Source organism: Panthera uncia, chromosome B4 (genome assembly GCF_023721935.1).
Source record: "Panthera uncia isolate 11264 chromosome B4, Puncia_PCG_1.0, whole genome shotgun sequence".
Classification (NCBI taxonomy): Eukaryota; Metazoa; Chordata; class Mammalia; order Carnivora; family Felidae; genus Panthera; species Panthera uncia.
The window spans coordinates 13847764-13869548 of record NC_064809.1 but is presented as its reverse complement, the minus strand read 5'-3'; positions in this window follow the sequence as shown (position 1 = coordinate 13869548).

Genomic DNA, 21785 nt, shown 5'->3' with positions numbered 1-21785 from the left:
GATGACATACTGGCTACAATTCAAGTCTTAAATTCAAAAAGATCAAAGTCATAGTGTGCATGTTTTCTGACCATAAAGCTGTAAAACTAGAAAGAAACTGCAAGAAAAATCTGGAAAGAGCACAAATACAGGATAGTTAAATAACATGCTGCTAAAGAATGAGTGGGCCAACTGAGAAATCAAAGAAGAAATTTAAAATTACATGGAAACAAATGAAAATGAAAGCACAATGGTCCAAAATCTTTGGGATGCAGCAAAAGCAGTTCTAAGAGGGAAGTTTATAGCAATACAAGACTATCTCAAGAAGCAAGAGAAACGTGACACCTAAAGGAGCTAGAAGAAGAACAACAAACAAAACCAAAAACTAGCAGAAGAAAGGAAATGATAAAAATTAGAGCAGAAATAAATTATTATAGAAACTAAAAAAACAAAACAACAACGACAATAGAAGAGATGGATGAAATCAGGAGCTGGTTCTTTTAAAAATTTAACAAATTTGATAAACCTCTAGCCAGATTCATGAAGAAAATAAGAGAAAGGACTCAAATAAAATCACAAATGAGAGAGGAGAAATAACAACCAACACCACAGAAACACAAACAGTTATAAAAGAATATTATGAAAAATTATAAGCCAAGTTCAACAACCTAGAAGAAATGGATAAACTCCTAGAAACATAAATTACCAAAACTAAAGCAGGAAGCAATAGAAAATTTGAACAGACTAATAACCAGCAAAGAAATTGAATCTGTAATAAAAAAAAAAAAAAAAACTGTCAACAAACAGAAGTCCAGGACCAGATGGCTTCATAGGCAAATTCTTCCAAACATTTAAAGGAGAGTTAGTTAATACCTATTCTTCTCAAACCATTGCAAAAAATAGAAGAGGATGGAAACCTTCCAAATTCATCCTATGAGACCAGCATTATCCTGATACCAAAACCAGATAAAGATAGTACAAAAAAGGGAGAACTACAAGTTAGTATCTCTCATGAGCATAGATGCCAAAATCCTCAACAAAATACTAGTAAACTGAATCCAACAATACATTAGAAAAAATCATTTACCACAAGCAAGTGGGGTTTATTCCTGGGATTAAAGGGTGGTTCAATATTCACGAATCAATCAATGTGATACATCACATCAAAAAGAGAAAGAAAAACCGTATGATTTCCATAGAGGCAGAAAAAGCATTTGACAAAATACAACATCCATTTATGATAAAAACTCTCAACGAAGTAGGTTTACAGGAAACATACCTTAATTAATAAAGGCCATATATGAAAAAACAAAACAAAACAAAACACAGCTAACATCATCCTCAATGGAGAATGCTGAGAGCTTTTTCCCTAAGGTCAGGAACAAGACATGATGTCTACTCTACCAGCTTTACTCAGCATAGTACTAGAAGTCCTAGTCATAGCAATCAGACAACAAAAAGAAATAAAAGGCATCCAAACAATAAAGGAAGAAGTCAAACTTCCACTCTTTTCACATAACATGATAATCTATATAGAAAACTCTAAAGACTCCACCAAAGAACTACCAGAACTGAGAAATGAGTTCAGTAAGGTTGTAAGATACAAAATCAACATACAGGTATCTGTTGTATTTCTGCACACTAATCATGAAGCAGCAGAAAGAGAAATTAAGATAACAATCCCACTTACAACTATGCCAAAAGAATAAAGTACCTAGAAATATACTTAAAGAGGTGAAATATCTATACTCTGAAAACTATAAAATACTGATAAAAGAAATTGAAGATGGCGTGAAGAAATGGGAAGACATTCCATGCTCGTGGATTGGAAGAACAAATATTGTTAAAATGTCCCTAGTACGTAAAGCAATCTACAAATTTAATGCAATTCCTATCAAAATACCAACAGCATTTTTCACAGAACTGAACCAAACAATGCTAAAATTTGTATGGAACCACAAAAGACCCCAAATAGCCAAAGAAATCTTGAGAAAGAAAAACAAAACTGGAGGTATAGCAATTCCAGATTTTAAGTTATTACAAAGTTGTTGTAATCAAAACAGTATGGGACTGGCACAAAAACAAACACATAGATCAATGGAACAGAATAGAGAGCCCAGAAATAAACCCATGACTATATGATTAAATAATCTGTGACAAAGGAGGCAAAAACATGCAAAAAGTCTCTTCAACAAATGGTGCTGGGAAGACTAGACAGCTACATGCCAAAACTGGACCCCTTTCTTACACCACACACACAAAAAATTCAAAATGGATTAAAGATCTAAATGTGAGACCTGAAACCATAAAAATTCTAGAAGAGAGCACAAGTAGTAATTTCTGTGACATTGGCCATAGCAACATTTTTCTAGATATGTCTCTTAAGGCAAGGGAAATAAAAGCAAAAATAAACTATTGGGAGTACATAAAATAAAACCTTCTGCACAGAAAAGGAAACAATCAACAAAACTAAAGGGCAACCTACTAAATGAGAGAAGATATTTGCAAATGCCATATCCAATAAAGCGTATGTAGGGAACTGATAAAACTTAACACCCAAAAACCAAATAATCCAATTAAAAAATAGGCAGAAGACAAGAACAGACCTTTTTCCAAAGAAGACGTCCAGTGGCCAAGATAAACATGAAAAATGCTCAACATCACTCATCATCAGGGAAGTGCAAATCAAAACAAGTTATCACCTCCCACCTGTCAGAATGGCTAACATCAACAACACAAGAAACAACAGGTGTTGGCAAGGATGTGGAGAAAAAGGAACCCTTGTGCACTGTTGGTGGGAATGCAAATTGAATGCAAATTGGTACAGCCTCTGTTGGAAACAGTATGGGGTTTCCTCAAAAAGGTAAAAATGAAACTACCCTACTATCCAGTAATTGCACTACTAATACAAAAACATTAATTCGAAGGGATACATGCACCCCTATGTTTAGAGTAGCATTATTTGCAATAGCCAAATCATGGGAGCAGTCCAAGTGTCTATCAATAGGTGAATGGATAAAGGAGATGTGATGTATATACAATGAAATATTATTCAGCCATAAAAAGAATGAAATCTTCCATTTGCAACAGCATGAATGGAATTAGGGAGTATAATGCTAAGCAAAATAAGTCAGAGAAAGAAAATACCATATGATTTCACTCACATGTGGAATTTAAGAAACAAAACAAATGAGCAAAGTAAGAAAAAAGAGAAAGAGAGAAACCAAGAAACAGACCCTTAACTATTAAGAACAAACTGATGGTTACCAGAGGGGATATGAGTGGGTGAAATGGGGGATGGGGATTAAGGAGGGCACTTATCACGATGTCGTCAACCAGTGGATGCCGTATGGAAGTGTTGAACCACTATATTACACACCTGAAACTAATATAACACTATGTTAACTGTACTGGAATTAAAAATAAAAACTTAGTTAAAAAAATACATGTAAAATACTCTAATTCAATTTTTAAAAAATTACAAATAGAAGTGCCATACAATCCAGTAATTCCACTTCTGAGTACTTACATGAAGAAAATGGAAATGCTAATTCAGAAAGATATGCACCCTTATGATTACTGCAGCATTATTTACAATAGCCAAGATACAGAAGCAACCGAACTGTCTATCAATAGATGAATGGATAAAGAAGACGTGGTTTTATATATCCATATATACATACATAGACATACATGTATGGTACACACACATTGAAATATTGCTCAGCAAAAAAAAAAAAAAAAAAAAAAAAGCAGGGAAGGACCTAGAGAGTATTACGCTAAGGGAAGTAAGTCAGATAGAGAAAGGCCAATAACATATGGTTCCACCTACATGTGGAATCTGAAAAACATAACAAATGAACAAACAACAAGAGAGAAACACGTAAGTATAGGGAACAAACTGGTGTTTGCCTAAGGGGAAGGGACAGAGGGATGGGCAAAATGGGTGAAGTGGATTAAAAGGTATAAACTTGCAGCTATAAAATAGGTCATGGGGATGAAAAGTATAGTATAGACAGTATAATCAGTAATGTTGTAATACAGTTACCATGGTGAGCATTTATTAATGTGTATAATTATAAGGACTCCTGGGTGGCTGAGTCGGTTAGGCATCGGTCTTCGGTCAGGTAGTGATTTCGAGATTCGTGGGTTCGAGCCCCACATCAGGCTCCGTGCTGACAACTCAGAGTCTAGAGCCTGCTTCGGATGCTGTGTCTCCCTCTCCCTCTGCCCCTCTCCTCCGCTCACCCTCTGTTTCTCTCTCTATGAATAAACATTTAAAAATTTTAAAACATAATGCGTATAATTGTTGAATCACTCTGTTACATGTCCGAAACTAATTTAATGTTATGTCAACTACACTTCAATTTAAAATTTTAAAAAATTGTTTTTAAATGCAAAAGAGAAAATTACAGCAACCCAATTTGGGGAGGACTGCTAATGGTCCAGAGCTTTAGGAGTGAACGTCAGGTCACCCCACCAGACCGTGACCGGCTAAGGTGCTTGCTGACGGTCAACAAAAGATGGAACGGACAGTAGAAGAAGGGAGTTAGAAATACCAGCTGTGATCACATGACCAGTCATAGAAACGATGACGGTCATTGTTGAACGTCTTCCTTATTTTGATACGAGTGTGTTTGTGTATATATTACCAAATATTTTTCTTTCTTCTTCTCTTTTCCCTTTATCAGCTAACATAAGATACAATAATAATAGTTAACTTTATATACCACAGTATTTAAGTTAGAGAGGATCAAAGCAGAGGAGGAAACATGTGTGACCCTGTTGTTGTCTTTATTTGGAGATTAAGGAGAGATTAAGGAGATGTGCACGAATGCCAGGTTGACAAAGGACAGACTGTAAGGATCAATTTTGTGTGTTGGCTTGGCTAGGCTACCATCCCAGTTATTTGAACATTAATCTAGATATTTCTGTGAAGGTATTTTGTGGATGTAATTAAAGTTCATGATGAGTGACTTTAAGGAAGGAGGATTAGGCTTGATCATTTAGATGTGTCTGATTGGCTCAGCTGAAAAGTGCTAAGAACAGAGTTGAGGCTTCTCTGAGGAAGAACAAAGTCTGCCCAGGGATAGAGGTTCAGGTCGCGCTGAGAGTTCCAGCCTGCTCTTCCTGCCGGCCTGCGCTATGGATTTCAGATCTCCCTGGAAAGCAGACTGCAGTGGAGATAAGAATGCAAAGGGGCGCCTTGGTGGCTCAGTCGGTTAAGCCTCTGACTCTTGATTTTGGTTCAGGTCAGGATCTCACGGTCCTGGGACGGAGCCCCACAAGGAGCCCCTCCCCGGGCATGAAGGGCAGAACCTCGTTGAGATTCTCTCCCTCTCTCTCCCTCTCTGCCCTTCCCTACTCAAGCTCATGTGCGCGCGCTCTCTCTCTCTCTCTCTCGAAAAACAAAAACAAAAAAACAGGAGTGCAGAAATTGTGAGGGGTGCTGATGGACATAACGCCTGTTAAGAAGGACAGGGAGCAGCAGTGAGTGGAACGCGTGAGTCCACCAGGCCGGGCGGTAGGGCTCCGCCTCTCTGCAAAGTCGGTCAGTGAAGAGAGTGTGGACAGTAGGAGAGGATAGTAGTAGTAGGGGCTGGCTGGTGAGTGTATGCGAAACATTAAAACAAATCACGCAAAAGGAAGCAGTGCCATAGAAGAGTTAGGTAAGTTTAGGATGATGCAGCAAGTTTCCGCACACTGACTCCTGTTCTCCTTTAGAACATAATTTTCTTTTTTTTTTTTTAATTTTTTTTTATTTGACGTTTATTTATTTTTGAGACATAGAGAGACAGAGCATGAACGGGGAAGGGTCAGAGAGAGAGGGAGACACAGAATCTGAAACAGGCTCCAAGCTGTCAGCACAGAGCCCGATGCGGGGCTCGAACTCACGGACTGTGAGATCATGACCTGAGCCGAAGTCGGTCGCCCAACCGACTGAGCCACCCAGGCGCCCCTAGAACATAATTTTCAACAGGAATGGGATTGGTTCTTGAGCATCAGAAAACCTTATTCCTTTTATGCATAAGGCAGATGCATGTAAAGTACGCGAACAGATACATGATATATCGTGGCATTAAAATTTCACGTGGTATTGGATTTCAGGGGTGATGAGGAAAAAAGTGTCTGAAAAGGCTCTTTAGGGAGTGGTAATGCAAAAAAGGTGGAGAAACACTGCCTTAGCAGGACTTCTTAAATACTGCCCTTGTGTGTGGGTTTTTTAAAAATCATGGAAATAGCATTGTTGCATTTCCCTACTACAAAAATAATACATCCCCGCTGTAAAAATGAACATAAAAAAAGATGAAAGCTTGCTACACATCCTACCACCCGGAAATAACTACTATTGCACGTTTAGGGCTGCGTGTGGGTGGACGTGTGCACGTGTGGACAGGCACACACACTTCTTTCCTATAGATATTTTTACTTCTACTAAGATGAAATTGCACAATACATACTATTTTGTGCATGTTTTTTTCCTCATAATATTGCAGTTGGCTTTCTATGCGGCAAAGATAAATGGAGAGCATAATTTTTTTTATTTTTTATTTTTTCTAACGTTTGTTATTTATTCTCGAGAGAGTTAGAGAGACAGAGCATGAGCAGGGGAGGGGCAGAGAGAGAAGGAGACACAGAATCCGAAGCAGGCTCCGGGCTCCGAGCCGTCAGCACAGAGCCTGGACAGTAAACATTGCTGTGCTGAACATCCTGGACTTGTTTTATTATGGTTTGAAGATCAATTCCTGAGAGAGGAATAGTCTATACACTTTCTCTGAAGCAATGAGATATGTTGCCAAGCTTTATGTTCACATCAATAAGTACATTTCCACCATCATACTAATGCCTTCATAGTATTCCATTGCATAGGAATATCTTCATTTTTTAAATCAATACGATATTTAAGAGACAGGCGGTTTCTTTGCGATGCTGTAAAAACATCCTGGACTTGCCTCATTATTTTCGCAGGCAGAATCCCTGAGAGGAATTATTGGACCAAGAGTAAACAATTAAAAAAAAAAAAACACAAACACACAACTTTTTAATGGCTTTGAAATGCTGTTCCAATTTTTTCGTCCCTTTGAAGGCAATTAACCAGTTGTGAATCACAGCATTTCTGGCCTCAGGGCTTGTGACTGTAGGTCTCACAGGATCACCTTCTGGATGTACCTGAAGGACCCCACATCCTTCGCGTACTGCTTTCCTGCAGATCATAAGGAAAGGCACAGATTTCTTCCCCTGTCGGTGCCTGAGGTCCTTGCCTACAGTTTAGAAGAGCTTGTCTCTAAAAAGCAGCTTTTGAAAGATAAAGTATGGGGAAATTTTCACCCGGGCTTCCTGGTCTGCTGTTAACTTTGGTTTATTTTGTTTTCGTTTTTAGCTTTGGACCTGCCAGGATGACACTCTTGCATTATACATTGCCTATTGACGCAGGATTGGGGAAATTATTTCTGGCCGCGGTCCTTAATCCTGCGCCCAGAGCACTCACTTGCTTATTTCTGCTTCTGTTTAACAGTGAAGTCATCAGGGGCAGGATACCTAACAAATGAGCCTCCAGAGTCTTTATAAAATCATAGCGGTCTTCCCGTTATCCAGAAAGGCATGGAAAACTGCGGCTAGTCACCTGTTTCTGTTGTGGAAACTAATGCTAGGTTGTTTGTTTTTTAGCTAGATTTTTTTTTTTTTTTTTTGTAGATTTCTAAACCTCCTTTCCCTCTATTTCCTGCTTCTCACGCAGAGCTAACCTGAGGCTGTGAGCCCTGGACCAGAGGTAGGAGTGGGTGGTCTTGGTATAGAGGATCCGTCACAGAAGCTATGTTGGAGGAACCACGTGGGGGAGGAAAACAACCCAGTACTCGGAAACATCTCCGCTTTTCCAAGTCACCAGCCTAAAGTCGTCTCTCATCTTCTCGAAATCTCTTTTTTTTTTTAAGCCCGATGCAGGGCTCCATCACACGAATGTGAAATCATGACGTGAGCTGAAATCAAAAGTAGGACACTTAACTGACTGAGCCACCCAGGCGCCCCTCAGGTATTCATTCTCTTTTTTTATTATTATTTAAATTCAAATTCATTAACATACAGCGTAGCCAAATTTTGGAAAGAGCCCAAATGTCCAACAACTGATGAAAGGATAAAGAGTGATATCTATATACAGTGGAACACTACTCAGCAATGAAAAAGAATGAAATCTTGCCATTTGCAACAACGCGGATGGCATTAGAGGGTCTTACGCTAAGTGAAATAAGTAAGTCAGAGGAAGATAGCTATCAAAGGATTTCACTCGTATGTGGGATTTGAGGAACACAACAGATGAACATAGGGAAAGGGAAGGAAAAAGATTAAAACAGGGAGGCAAACCATAAGAGATTCTTAGATACGGATATTCTTAGTCGGGATCAGACATGGTGGTCTCCCTGTGATGGTCACCTAAAGACAGAAGGTGCTGATTTACTTAGTTCTAGAGTTTTCTGGATGTCTACTTCAGGGGACTGGTGTTTCTAATCCTCAGTGGCCCGAGTTTAGAGTCATCTAAGTGAGCACCCGAATTCACTCTAAAAGTCACAGGCTCCATGGAAGTCAAAGGAAATTCGAAACATTGAGGAGTTTACTGTCAATAATGGCGTGTGTTTAGAGCTTTCGGGTTGCAAAGTGCTTTGTTTTCATACAATCACACATCAGCACTTCAACAATCCTGTTAAGTAGTTATTAGCATCCCATTTTTCAGAAACGAGAAAATGGAGTCTGAAAGAGAAAGTAACTTGGCAAAAGTCATGTAAAAGTCATGCAGTCTCTGTCTCCAGTTCTCCCAAGAAGGGAGAAATTCTTGCAGTTGTAGAAAATCCTAACTGTTGTGATTACTTTTTTGGAAAATAATTCCCAATGTGCTAACTGGTTGAGCTTTGGTTACTATTTTGATTTGGTTAGGGGAGGTTTAATTTTTTTTTTAATGTTTATTTATTTTTGAGAGACAGAGACAGAGCATGAGTGGGGGAGGAACGGAGAGAGAGGGAGACACAGAATCCAAAACAGGCTCCAGCTTCTGAGCTGTCAGCACAGAGCCTGACAGGGGGCTCGAACCCACAAACCATGAGATCATGACCTGAGCCAAAGTCAGATGCTTAACTGACTGAGCCACCCAGGTGTCCTGGTTAGGGGAAGTGTAAACTTACATTTCTTGTCTCGATTTTATTTACTTGATTGTTTGAATTACTGCAATCTTGAAAACGTGCCTAAACATTCTCCTTCCTACATTGTTTTCATTATGTTAACATAACTCCGTATGTATCATCTTTATTCCTGTGCCTAAATTTAGCTCCTTGTTATCCAGCCATAGAAAACTGGATGTTCTTTTTTCCTCTTAAATGGTCCCAGTTCCTATAGATTCTCTCCAGCTGACCTGCATCTTTCTGCATATCTGGCACAGCAATAAAAAAAAAAAAAAAGTATCACGGATTAAAGTGTATGAAATGAAATTAAAATCTCATTCTGTCCTTTTTTCCTCTGCAGATTTTCCTCCAGCCCCTTTCTCTTTATAATTGCCCCCCACACACACACACACCCCTTCAGCTTGCAGGACCTCAGCACAAAAGGTTAACTTTAGAGACAAGACAAAATTATAGGAAAAATTTTGTTTTTGGCCCTCATCCTGAACTTAACCCTACTTTTAACATTGACCAATGGAGCATGAGGAGTTTTTCTAGGGTTGACTCGTCCCAAGCTGGACCCTGGTGTGTGTTGTGGGGCTCTGTCTGCGACAGAAACTCAGCCACGAGGACTCCCTTGTCTTTCCCAGGGACAGATGGTGCGCTCAGTGGGGGAGGAACCGAGCAGATGTGAGCAGCTATCTTCAGGTTGTGGGGGAGAGGCCCAGGCCTGTGCTCCAGGAAAGCAGAAAACCATCCATTTTCAAATCTCAGCCTCCTCGCATCGAGTATCGAGCCACATTTCAAACATTCTGTGGTGCGTGGAATTCTAGAGAGCCGTGGCAAGGGTGGTTCCCTCTGTCATGCTTGTCTCATCCATCATTAACTTTGGGAGAGTCTCTATTGGGGAGAAGGACCTTGGGTCTTTGTAAAATCATGCAGAAACCCTCCACTTCATACCAAGTTTTTTTAAGGTACTTAAAAGTAGTGTTGGGGTGCCTGGGTGGCTCAGTCTTTTGTGTCCAACTTTGGATCAGGTCATGATCTCACAGTTCTTGAGTTCAAGCCCCATATCAGGCTCTGTGCTGACAGCTCAACTTCGGATTCTGTCTCCCTCTCTCTACCCCTCCCCCGCTTGCGCTCTCTCTCTCTCTCTCTCTCTCTCAAAAATAAATAAACATTTTTAAAAAATTAAAAAGTACTGTTAAAGTCTTTGGAGCGGCATCCATTTTCTTTTTGGTTTCTTGATGAGTTATCTTCAATTCCCATTCAGGAGGAGGAAGACCTTTCTTCCCAGTTCTCCCTCCACCTTCTCCTTCTCTCCCTCTGCTCAGCCCTTACTCCCTCCTCATGACCTCCTTCTCCACTTTTTTTTAGTCTTCAAAACTTTCTGGCATGTATTGTCACCAAAAAGTGTTTTGGTGCCCCTACCTACAAATCCCAGCTAGCCATAAACTTCACCAATGTACGTGATCAACTCTGTGCATAACTGATGAGCACAGTTTCGAATCCCCTGCCCCTCCCCCCATGCATGGGCTGGAGCCCCACCGGGGATTACATTTGTGACTTTGCTTTTCTCCGATGCCAAACACGCAGTCCTCGCTATGAGTCTCCCATTTGTCTCATGTTCCTGATTAGCTCTTCCTTCCCCTGCAGTAGAAGCTTTGGAGACAGGAAAAACAGCAGCTTCCTGTTCCGCCTGAACTGTTTATTACGTTTAATTAACTCCTCTATGGTGATTTCTGTTTTTATTGGCCAGGAGACCATTCATATTTGAAAACTTTGTTTTTGACAATGGCTGAACTCTATTTACCAAATAAGATCTGGCTCTCGTGACTCATTCACAAAAAAAAGACTACTACTACCTTTCAGTTACCCAGAAGGCACTGACAGGTGTGGTGGATTATGAATACTTGGGTGTGAAAGACATTTCAGTTCCCCCTATGGAAGTGAAAAGACAGATCTGTCACTGTCCGTGTCTGTGATGCATATGCAGGTGTGACAAAAAGAGCAAATGATAGCAGGCAGGTTAAGTTTCAAAACAGTAAGAATTTAGGATTTAGGGGCACCTGGGTGGCTCATTCGGTTAAGCGTCCGACTTCGACTCAGGTCATGATCTCACGGTTCATGGGTTCGAGCCCCTCATTGGGCTCTGTGCTGACAGCTCAGAGCCTGGAGCCTGCTTCTGATTCTGTGTCTCCCTCTCTCTCTGTCCTTCCCCTGCTCACACTGTCTCTCTCTGTCTCTCAAAAGTAAATAAATGTAAAAAAAATTTTTTTTTCTAATTTTTTTTTAAGAATTTAGGATCTAATAATGCATGAAGGACTATCGTGGTTTTGGGGACCGTCTTTGCTTGTTATGAAGTAAGATTGAAGGAAGTGATTGGCCGGCATGTCCAGAGTTTCTGGTCTCGCTGCTTTATGTCTCCCCTATGTTTATCCACCTAGGAAATACCCCCGAAGTATCTTCCTGAAAGAATCTAGTCTTCCGGGAAGTTTTTCTTCACTGTGAAAACAACCACAGTCAGTGGGCGTTGGGAGGTTAGGTAAATGCCACTTTATCCTGCAGGCAGCATTTGGAACCAGCAAACTGTGGGCACCCGCTATCTCTGATCTCCATCTGCATCGGTCAAATTCTTTTGATTATAAGTACAGAAAGCCCACTTCAAGATGGCTAAAGGAAAAAGAAAAGTTTATTCACTTAACATATGAAGGTCCCAGGGAGGCTAGCTTCACATCCTGGCTGGATTCAGGAGGGCATCTCGCTGTCTCCATGTCTTAGTTCTGCTTTGCTGTTTTGGATCCATTCTTGGGTTCTTACCTCATGGTGGCAAGATGGCTGCCAGAGGTTGCTTGCTTTTATCCCTTCTGCTCATTAATTCCAGTTGGAAAAGCCCATCTCTCTCTCTCTCTCTCTCTCTCCTCTCTCTCTCTCTCTCCTCTCTCTCTCTCTCTCTCCTCTCTCTCTCTCTCTCTCGAGTTTCAAATATTTTAAAAATTCTGGAATTGGGTCTTTGACTGACGGGATCACGCTCACAGCTCTGAAGTGTGGCTGGCAAGGGAAGCTTCCATGCTGACTGGCCAGGCCTGGATCACATGCCCACCCTTGAGGCCAGCCCTGACTCACCTGGACTGAAAGGAGAGGAAGGGCGGGTCCTTTAGGAAAGTATTGGCTCCATCCGTTACCAAATGGAGACCAGATGCCTCACACAGGCAAAACCGTGAATGTGCTCTATGCCCAAGTCACATGTGCAGCCGCCTCTGTGAGACAGAAGTCGAATAGTTGGCTCCACCACATGCAGCTGTGTTCTAGAACTTCTGAGGCAGATTTGAAATTCAACTCACCCAGTTAAGGTATCTCCCACCCACTCCGCTGGGTGGGCACAGCCAGGTTTTCCTTTGTAACTCATACATAACTTCTCACCTGCCGGTATTATTTCTGGTCCTTGTGCACCCAAATCCGGCATTCTCCTGACAACTTATATCTCTGCTGAGTGGCTTCAGTCAAAAACCTGTTTAACCCTTCATGGGTCCAGGATCACCACCTCTCCCAGGCTTTCAAATCTTTTGAAGGCTTTTAAAAAGCTGGACTGTCATTTTATGTGGTGTGTGGGTGTGAGTGTTTGGGGACAAAAATTGATAGAAATGACTTTGAAGTTCCCAGTTAGATACACTGTAGGCATCACATTCAAGATTCTGTCAGCTCTGAGTACTTGCCTGGACTTCATCTAGTTTCCAGGACACTGAGAAAATGCAATAAATGCTCTATTCTCTCCCTTGGATCCTAGTGTTAATTTGCAAAACACATTGTGCAATGATATTTATAAAAGAACCAGTTCCAGATTATGTTCCACGCTTTGTGGCCTTGTTACGAAGGAGATAACCATCATATTTTGACAACTTAGTTATTTTTAAAACTGTGAACTGGTATGTAAGTTAACATTAAAGACTCCAGATTGTGGGGCGAGTGTCTGTCTCTGTCCTGACTTTCTCGGCAGGTGTTCAGCCCCCTTGCTACTGTCCCTTATCCTTACCTGGGACTCTACCGATATAAGACAGGCCCAGGGACTTCTGATTTCCACCTTCCTCAAGGAGACCTTGGTCTCGGTGGACGAGGCATCAGCTCCCTTTGTTCCTGGCATCCATGAGTCTTACAGCGTCCTCAGTCCAGCAGAAGGGATTGCAACCAAGATGCTGGGGCACCTGCGTGACTGTCATGGGAGGCACAGCAGTTAAAACTATCTCCATTTCATCTGAAGAGTCAGAACCCGTAGTAGCCGAGAGAGACCCAACAGCACCTCACAGGGTGGGTGTGAAGGGAAGCCAGCCAGCTCTGGCCAAGAACCTTGTGATCTTCAGAATCAGCCTGCTTCTGCAGCGGAGTAAAGGCCACCACACGTCCAGACAGCTGCTAATGCGAGCCAGGCTCTGTCTCTGTCCCATATCTCCTTGGATCCACAGCCTAGGAGAGGTGGGGCTATTTTCACCCCCATTTTACAGACAAGCAAACTAAGGCAAGGGATGACGAGCTCACTCACCAAAGGCCACGCAGCTGGCCAAGCCCCATGAGCCTGGAGTCAGCACTCAGACACTTCCCCACTATACTATCTGCAGGCACTTGTAGAGGCTTTTTTTTTTTAAATATGAAATTCATTGTCAAATTGGTTTCCATATAACACCCAGTGCCCATCCCAACAGGTGCCCTCCTCATTGCCCATCACCCCCTTTCCCCTCCCTCCCACCCCCCCATCAGCCTTCAGTTTATTCTCAGTTTTTAAGAGTCTCTCATGGTTTGCCTCCCTCCCTCTCTAACTTTTTTTCCCCTTCCCCTCCCCCATGGTCTTCTGTTAAGTTTCTCAGGATCCACATAAGAGTGAAAACATATGGTATCTTTCTCCGTATGACTTATTTCACTTAGCATAACACTCTCCAGTTCCATCCACGTTGCTACAAAAGGCCAGATTTCATTATTTCTCATTGCCAAATAGTATTCCATTGTATATATAAACCACAACTTCTTTATCCATTCATCAGTTGATGGACATTTAGGCTCTTTCCACAATTTGGACTTGTAGAGGCGTTATTATGCAGGGGAAGATACTGAAGTGCTCCCCGACAGGGCTTGTGGCTGATGAAGCAAATATTTAGTGAGGCATGGATTTCAGAGCCATCGAAGGGAAAGACTCTAGGTTGTGGATTTTTTTTTTCTCTGTTTGATGCTTTTGTAAGCTTGGGAATCTTTATGCTACTGTCGGATGCTTTCCCTCCGGGGTTCCCAGGAGTCAAATGTCAGTGTGTCCAGAGTGAGGGTCTGGGCCTCTCCTGTGTAACTTGTTCCCCATCCCTTTCTGCTTTCAAGGACTCCTGCCTGCTGATTAAATCTCTCTAGGCTCCCGCTTTCCATCATCCCTTTCCAGGACGCATCATTCTTCTCAGGGGAATACGCCCAGGATCACTACTCATAGATCTGCTAACACCCTCCCCCCAGGTAAGGGCAGATTTGGGGGAGGAGGGGCTGAGCAGATGGAGGGGGTGGGGGACAATGCCTAAGTCTTGCAAGGCGATGACTCAAAAAATATATATTTGAAAAGAAAATACTTTTATTTAGACAATGTGTCCCTGTTGTATAACACCTTTCTTTAGAAGTAGGTGAAAGAATAATTTTTGAATCATATGTGCACCCAAATCTAGTATTCCATGTAACAACTTACATCTTCTGAATTATTTCCCCTCAATCGAATCTATGTACACCTTCCAGTAGGTGGGTCAATGGCATTGTTTAAAGTCAACTGAGCAAGGCTATGTTGGGATCTTGAGGGAGCCAGTAAGATGTAGACAAGGAGGTTCCTTCAAAGAACTGGTACCTTGGGAAGAAAAGATATTGCTGTGGAAAATATATCACAGATTTTGAGGTGTTCTGTTTTGAGTCTAAGTGACTGAGGATGCCCTCTTTTGAGGAGGAGATTCTGGAGAATTATTGCACGCATAAAACTTTATCCTAAATGCTGGTGTCACAACTCAAGAATAACGTACTCTCAGAGGTCAAAAGTTTCCACAAATATTCCCAGATAGCCCTGCCAGTTGGTACAGTTTTGGCTGTTGTAGACAGACTGCATGCATTTTGGGCAACGCAGACCCAGCTCGCTTTATTATACATGCTGTAACTTGTATGTATAAGGCCGTTGTTTCCCACATCTGGTAACATGTAATTACAATAACTCCACAAAGTAGCTAATGATTGGAGTGAAACTTACTTGCCAGAGAGCACTCAAGATGTGTGAACAAGATGGGCAAATGTCCCGCAACAGGAAGGCTCAAGTTCAGTTTAGGGTCTGAAATATGAAGTGGGATCTCTAAAGAATAGTCATGAGAGGGACGTTCAGAAAAGTGAGAGGGGGTAAGACTGGAGAGGGCCTTGAGTTGCCTTCTTAAACTTTTGGCTCATGGCAAAGATTCAACAAATACTTGCTAATTCATTAATCAATCCAATGAATCTACTTTGTGCCAAACATTTTTCCTAAATGCCGGGAATATGGCAGGAAGCTAGATAATAGCCCTGTTCTCATGGAGCTTATATTTTAGTAAGAGGATGGTAACAGTCAGATAGCTGAATAACTACATTAATATAAAGATCACGTTAAAAAAAGGGGGGGGGGGTGCCTGGGTGGCTCAGTTGGTTGAGTGTCCGACTTCGGCTTAGGTCATGATCTCACGGCTCATGAGTTCAAGCCCCGCATCAGGCTCTGTGCTGACAGCTCAGAGCCTGAAGCCTGCTTCGGCTTCTGTGTCTCCCTGTCTCTCTGCCCCTAACCCACTCACATTCTGTCTCTGTCTCTCTCAAAAATAAATAAACATTAAAAAAAAAAGATCACGTTAAATAGTGATAGGCATTAGGGACACGATAAAATGGTTGGCAATAACTTGAGAGAAGAGGGATACTTTGGATAATGTGGTCAGACGGATCTTTGAGGAGGTAACATGACCAAGCTGGTGCTCTGAAGGAACATCAAACATAGAATTTTTTCTACACATAAGAGTCCACTGGGTGCCACTCGTCCTCTGTGAGGTTCTGTCCAATCAAACCCTCAATGCTAGGACTGGAGGCAACTTCCCTTGGACCTTCCTCACCGCTGCAAAGATAGCGAGTCTTACCCAGCCTAGCCCCTCATCCTGCTATAAATTTCTAGTCTTATTTGTAAAACAGAGATTTCTTTTTCTGCACTTGAGCCCTTACTAATGGAGCCTCTAACCTATGTTCAGAAAAAAACAAAAGGAGAATGGTTATGAAAATTTTAAATTTATTTCTTATTTCCAAATCAGTAGAAGACCCATAGTTCCCAAGAGTACTAGTGTTCTCCAAGAAATAGAACCAACAGGGTAAGTGTGGATATAGAGAGATTTCTTATGAGGGACTGGCTCACACAGTTATGGATGGGAAGTTTCCATGATCTGCCGTCTACAAGCTGATTACCCAGGAAAGCTGGTGAGGCCCAAACCTACAGGCCCAGGAATTGGGAGCACTGATGTCTGAGGTCAGAAGATGATGGATGTTCCAGCTCAGAGAGAGCAAATTCACCCTTCCTCTACTATTTTGTTCTATTCCAGTCATCAGAGGATATGGTGATGCCTGCCCACATTGGGAAAGGTCATCTGCTTTATTCCGTTCACCAGTTCAATGGTGCTAATCTCTTAGGAGACGCCTTCACAGACGCACCCACAGATGTTTCTCAGTGTTCCCTGAAAAGGAACTAGATGGAGAAGGATCTCCAAACCCTGAAGGAGCCACAGGACCAAAGAAAAAGGCCAAAAAGTCCAGTTTAACAAGAAATGGCTTATCAGGGGGACTTACAGACAAGCGTGTCTCTGGCAGCTACAAGTGAGTAGATCTTGGCAACACCACCTGCCTGGTAAGATCTGCTTTTATAGCCCTAAAGGCTGGGGGACCTCCTGGGAAACTGCCTAAGAGGATTTTTCGGAACAGACATGCCTTGGGGCGCCTGGGTGGCTCAGTCAGTTGAGCATCTGGCTCCTGATCTCAGCTCAGGTCACGATCTTGTGGTTCATGGGATCAAGCCCCGCATCAGGCTCCATGCTGAGCCTGGAGCCTGCTTGAGATTCTCTCTCTTTCTCCCTCTGCCCTCTGCTCGTGCTCTCTCTCTCTCTCTAAAATGAAAAACAAACAAAAATTTTTTTTTTAAAGAATAGGTATGTCTCATTGTCATATCTCCAGGGCAGAGCAAGGACATCACTGTGTGCTCAAACAAAATTGAGAATCGTGGCTCAAGAAAGTTTCGGGTCACAGGACGGTCCTCATGGCAGATTTGTCCCAGATGGCATCAGTCTAGCTCATACTATCTGCGCATCCCTCAGCCCAGTCAAGCTGACATGGAAAATTAATCATCACGCGGAGAACTGCATCTGCCTGTGTTGAGAACTTCTCTCTGTCTACTCCTTTACTCTTGGAAATAAATACTCCTCTAGCAAAAGCCTCTGAATATTCCTTCCAACAGCCGAGACCTATTGATATGACCTGGACTCCTTTAATCACAACGGGGCATGCAAAGTGGAACAGTGCTACAGGGGCTCTGAAATGAACACTCCCAGGGATTCGCTCGCGTAGGCTAACATACTTTTGCAAACTTCTCACCAGACATGCACTCGCTGGATTAGTCCTTTAATAAGATACCTCTGCTGGCTGAGAGCCTGGCTGAGAGGAAAGAGATTGTAGGGGGAAAGAAAGGACGTGTGAAAGAAAAATCTTGCTGGAAAGTCACATGGATTAATATATGGGTGCTAAGCCCCCCAAAAAGGGCAAAGTAGGGGGCACCTGGGTGGCTCAGTCAGTTAAGCATCCAACTGTGGCTCAGCTCGTGACTTCCAAGTTTCCTGAGTTCAAGCTTCTCACTGAAAGTGCAGAGCCTTCTTGGGATGCTCTCTCTCTCCCTCCCTCTCTCTGCTCCTCCCTCACTGGAGCTCTCCCTCTCTCTCTCTCCCCCCCCCTCCAAATAATAAACTTAACAAAAAAGAACTAGATTTTTGGGGCACCTGAGTGGCTCAGTCAGTTAAGCGTCTGTCAGACTCGGTTTTGGTTCACATCATGATCTCACAGTTTGTGGGTTTGAGCCCCCCCCCCCATCGGGCTCTGTGCTGATGTTTTGGAGCCTGCTTAGGATTCTCTGTCTCCCTCCCTCTTTCTCTGCCCTTTCCCTGTTTGCACACTCTCTCGATCTCAAAATAAATAAATAAATAAATAAATAAATAAATAAATAAATAAATAAATAAATAAGAGGGCAAAGTAGGAGCGCTGGGGTTAAGTGGAACCTATCGATTCCTTCTCAGTAATTTTTTCGCCTTTTTCTTTTTCAAATGAATGGCCGACGGGCTCTGAAAAAAATGCCAAGCGCTTGCAGCTTCCACCAATGGCTACATTTTATCCAACTTTAATACAAGCATCAGCAAACAGAAGTAGGAATGTCCGTGGCACCCTTCCTGGTCTGCACACACCGCATGATCAGCGTGTGGTTCCTATGCGGCTTCTTCCTCCGGGCGGATGTATGGGGCCCAGGGGAGAAAGAGAAGGTAGGGTGAAGCAAACTCAGACAATTCAAATTCCACCGCATGGGCACCAACATCAGGAAAAATTTCAATAGAACAAATCATCCTGGGCTGAGAAACCTTGACACAGAGCCTCTGAAATCAAGGTCTCTGGAAAATTCAGACAGGAAAAGTTCTGTATATAGCATCACTGCTTTTGGCAGAGGACTGGAAAATTGAAATCAAATGCTGCAGTCAGGCAACTTCGAAGCAATTTCAAATAAGTACAGTCATAATTCATCTTCAGTCAAACAATGTGCGATTTTAATAAGAGCAACAGGAAAAGTTCTAGAAGGAAAGAGCACTTCTAATTTCCATTGTCCTATAAACACTCCCTCTCAAGCAGTGATTTTCCCCCCACAGTTATGAAATGGGAATCTGATTATTGGAAAATGAGAAAAGGTGAACTATATTCTTCTATTCCAGTAGAGAAAAAGCATGATTATTTAACTCTTACATAATTCTGGGCAGAGGATATGTAAGCATGCTTATTTAGGTGACTTAGCAGAATTTGTGCTTCTTAGCCTCCTACCCCAGTAACCGAAAACATCCACCTAATAGGGGAATGTTCTTGGGGGGCCCAGGTCTCTTCTTGGGTTTGAGACAGGCTTGCAGGGTGCACCGTGCAAAAATATTTGACTTCTTTGTGTTTCACAAAATGGATTGGGGGTGGTATTTCTAAAACTATTTATGCAAGCCTCAGCATTGCTATAAAGGTACATAAACTTCCTCTAAAGTGCTATGTCATCCACAGAAATTTTGTTACACAATAATAACAACCATTATACCCGGGCATCTACAGTGGTGAACGTGACCCAAATTTGATTTGACTAACCATTTAGTGTTCACTAAGACTTCTCCCACTCTTAAAGGTTCTACTCTATACTAGGATCACCAGTGTTTTAAGGGAACAATAAAGCTTAAAAATTAAATGGTACAGAACAGGTTTTTTTTTTTAACTTTTTATTTGGGGATAATTATAACTCACAAGAAAATATAAAAATACTACAGAGAGGTCCAGTTACAACCTGCACCCAACTCCCCCCAGCAACCCTATTGTAACATGTAACTAAAGTACATTACCCAACCAGGAGACTGACAGTAGCATCATATTATTCACTGGGTGTTATTAACCAGGTGCAGAAATAACTGGGATTAGACTAGGTTTTTGGACCTAGGTTTTGGACACAGCAAGAGAAGAGGCAACTTGAATCGTTTGCATGAAACTTACTCTTGGAGGTAACATTCTTATAGGGAATTTGAGTTTGCTGTCATTTAGAGCTGGATAGTTTGGGCAAATTACTTGTCACTGAGTTTCAGTTTGTTCATCTATAATTTGGGAATCCTAATGCTATCCAAGTAAGTTGTTACGAGTGAGAGTGGGATATATTAGGAACCCCCCAAAATAATAGCTTCCTTTATTCTTTCATGAGACTTCAGCTTCCGAGAATTTTTTTGGAGTCCCAGGTGGTCTAACAATCCACCTGGTTAATGTGCTTTGTTTGTTTCTTTTTTGCTCAGGCTGGTCCTGTCTCTTAGAGCCAACATCCCCAACATCCCTGACCAAGATATATCCTTAGGATATTTGAACTGGGAAGTTTCAACTCTAAGATGGGGCTTAATGCTTAGAAGCAGCCCCCTACCCAAGAAAGTGACTTGCAAACTTCAAGACTGCCGTGCTTCACGAAGCCATCCTCCATCCAGCCACCTAGCTAGCCTGGACCCTGTGCTCCCGTAGGCTGGTGACTAAGCTGGGATTGAGGGCTGAGCTGAACTGTCATTGCATTCGCTTCTCTCCTCTGGCTCTGAGGGTTAGGACCCTGGAACAACCCTAAGGCTTTGACGCTGCAAGTCAGAAGGCGGAGGGATCAGGCAGTCCTTAATTGTAGGTTTTCCTTCTGCCTCCCTGACTACCTGCCACCCTGTGCAGGTGCACAATTTGCACTAATTGTAGCATTGGTCCTGAGGGTGACAATAAAACCCATATGGGCTCCTCCACCTCCTGGTTTTTATTGTGTCTCACAGTGATTTGTCTATCATAAGCCAACTGGGCAAATGCCATCCTTCATTCTCTTTTTGGTACACTGCCTGCCATGCTTTAATGCCCAATTAATAAAATCACAGAAATAACCCTCCTCTGGCCTGGTGTTCTGGAGGCAGCACTGGGCAGACAGTGAGACTGCTGTGGATTTCCTTAGAGCCTGGGTGCCACACAGAGGCCCCAGGGTCACTGCAGTGCTGGGTGGGAGATGGGGCGGACAGTCAGGGGGGACATGTGGGGTGTGTGGAGGAAGGCATATAGAGGGAAGAAGGGAAATTGGGGTGGGGGTGGAGGGGTGTAACTAGGATTAAAGGAAGCCTGAAGATTTTGTGAAGAGCTTTTAGCCTTCGGGCCAGACTATTTTTCGGGCCAGACTCTCAGCCTTGGCTCTGCCACTGACCAGCTGTGCACTTTGGACAAATTTCCTTAACCCTCCTTAGCCTCTATTTTCTCATCTGTAAATGGGGATAACACTACCCCTTAGATCATGTATCCCGAAGACAAAACAAAAGTAACAAAACTACCCACCCACGCCCTCAATACACGGAAATGTAAATTCCCTCCCGACCCTAAGCTTCTAAAACTAGCCCAGCACCATTCTACCTGGAGCCCTTCGTCCGTCAACACTGCGGCACAGAGGGCCTACTTCAATTCATACAGGCGTACAGATTCTGTTTCCGCTGACTTTTAACACTGGGCGTCAAGTCCACCTTGGGGAACATACGTGGACCGGGACCTGAGTAGTGGCGTTATACCGAGGAAACTGAGTCAGGCCACGCCCCGAGACCCAGATGCCACCCTCGGACCGTCCGTTAACAGGTGCGAAGGCCTCAGCCTCGGAAAAACAGGTGTTTTTTTTTTTTTTTTCTTCTTCTTCTTCTTCTTCTTCAAAGCAGCGGGGAACGTGGGGTGCTGGGGCTGTCCCGGGGCCAAAGGTTTCGCTCGCGGCCCTCGGGGAGGCTCGAGGGCGCGCGGGCGGAGGCAGGGGGGCGTCGCGGCGCGGGCGGGAGCGGGGCTCGTGGGCGC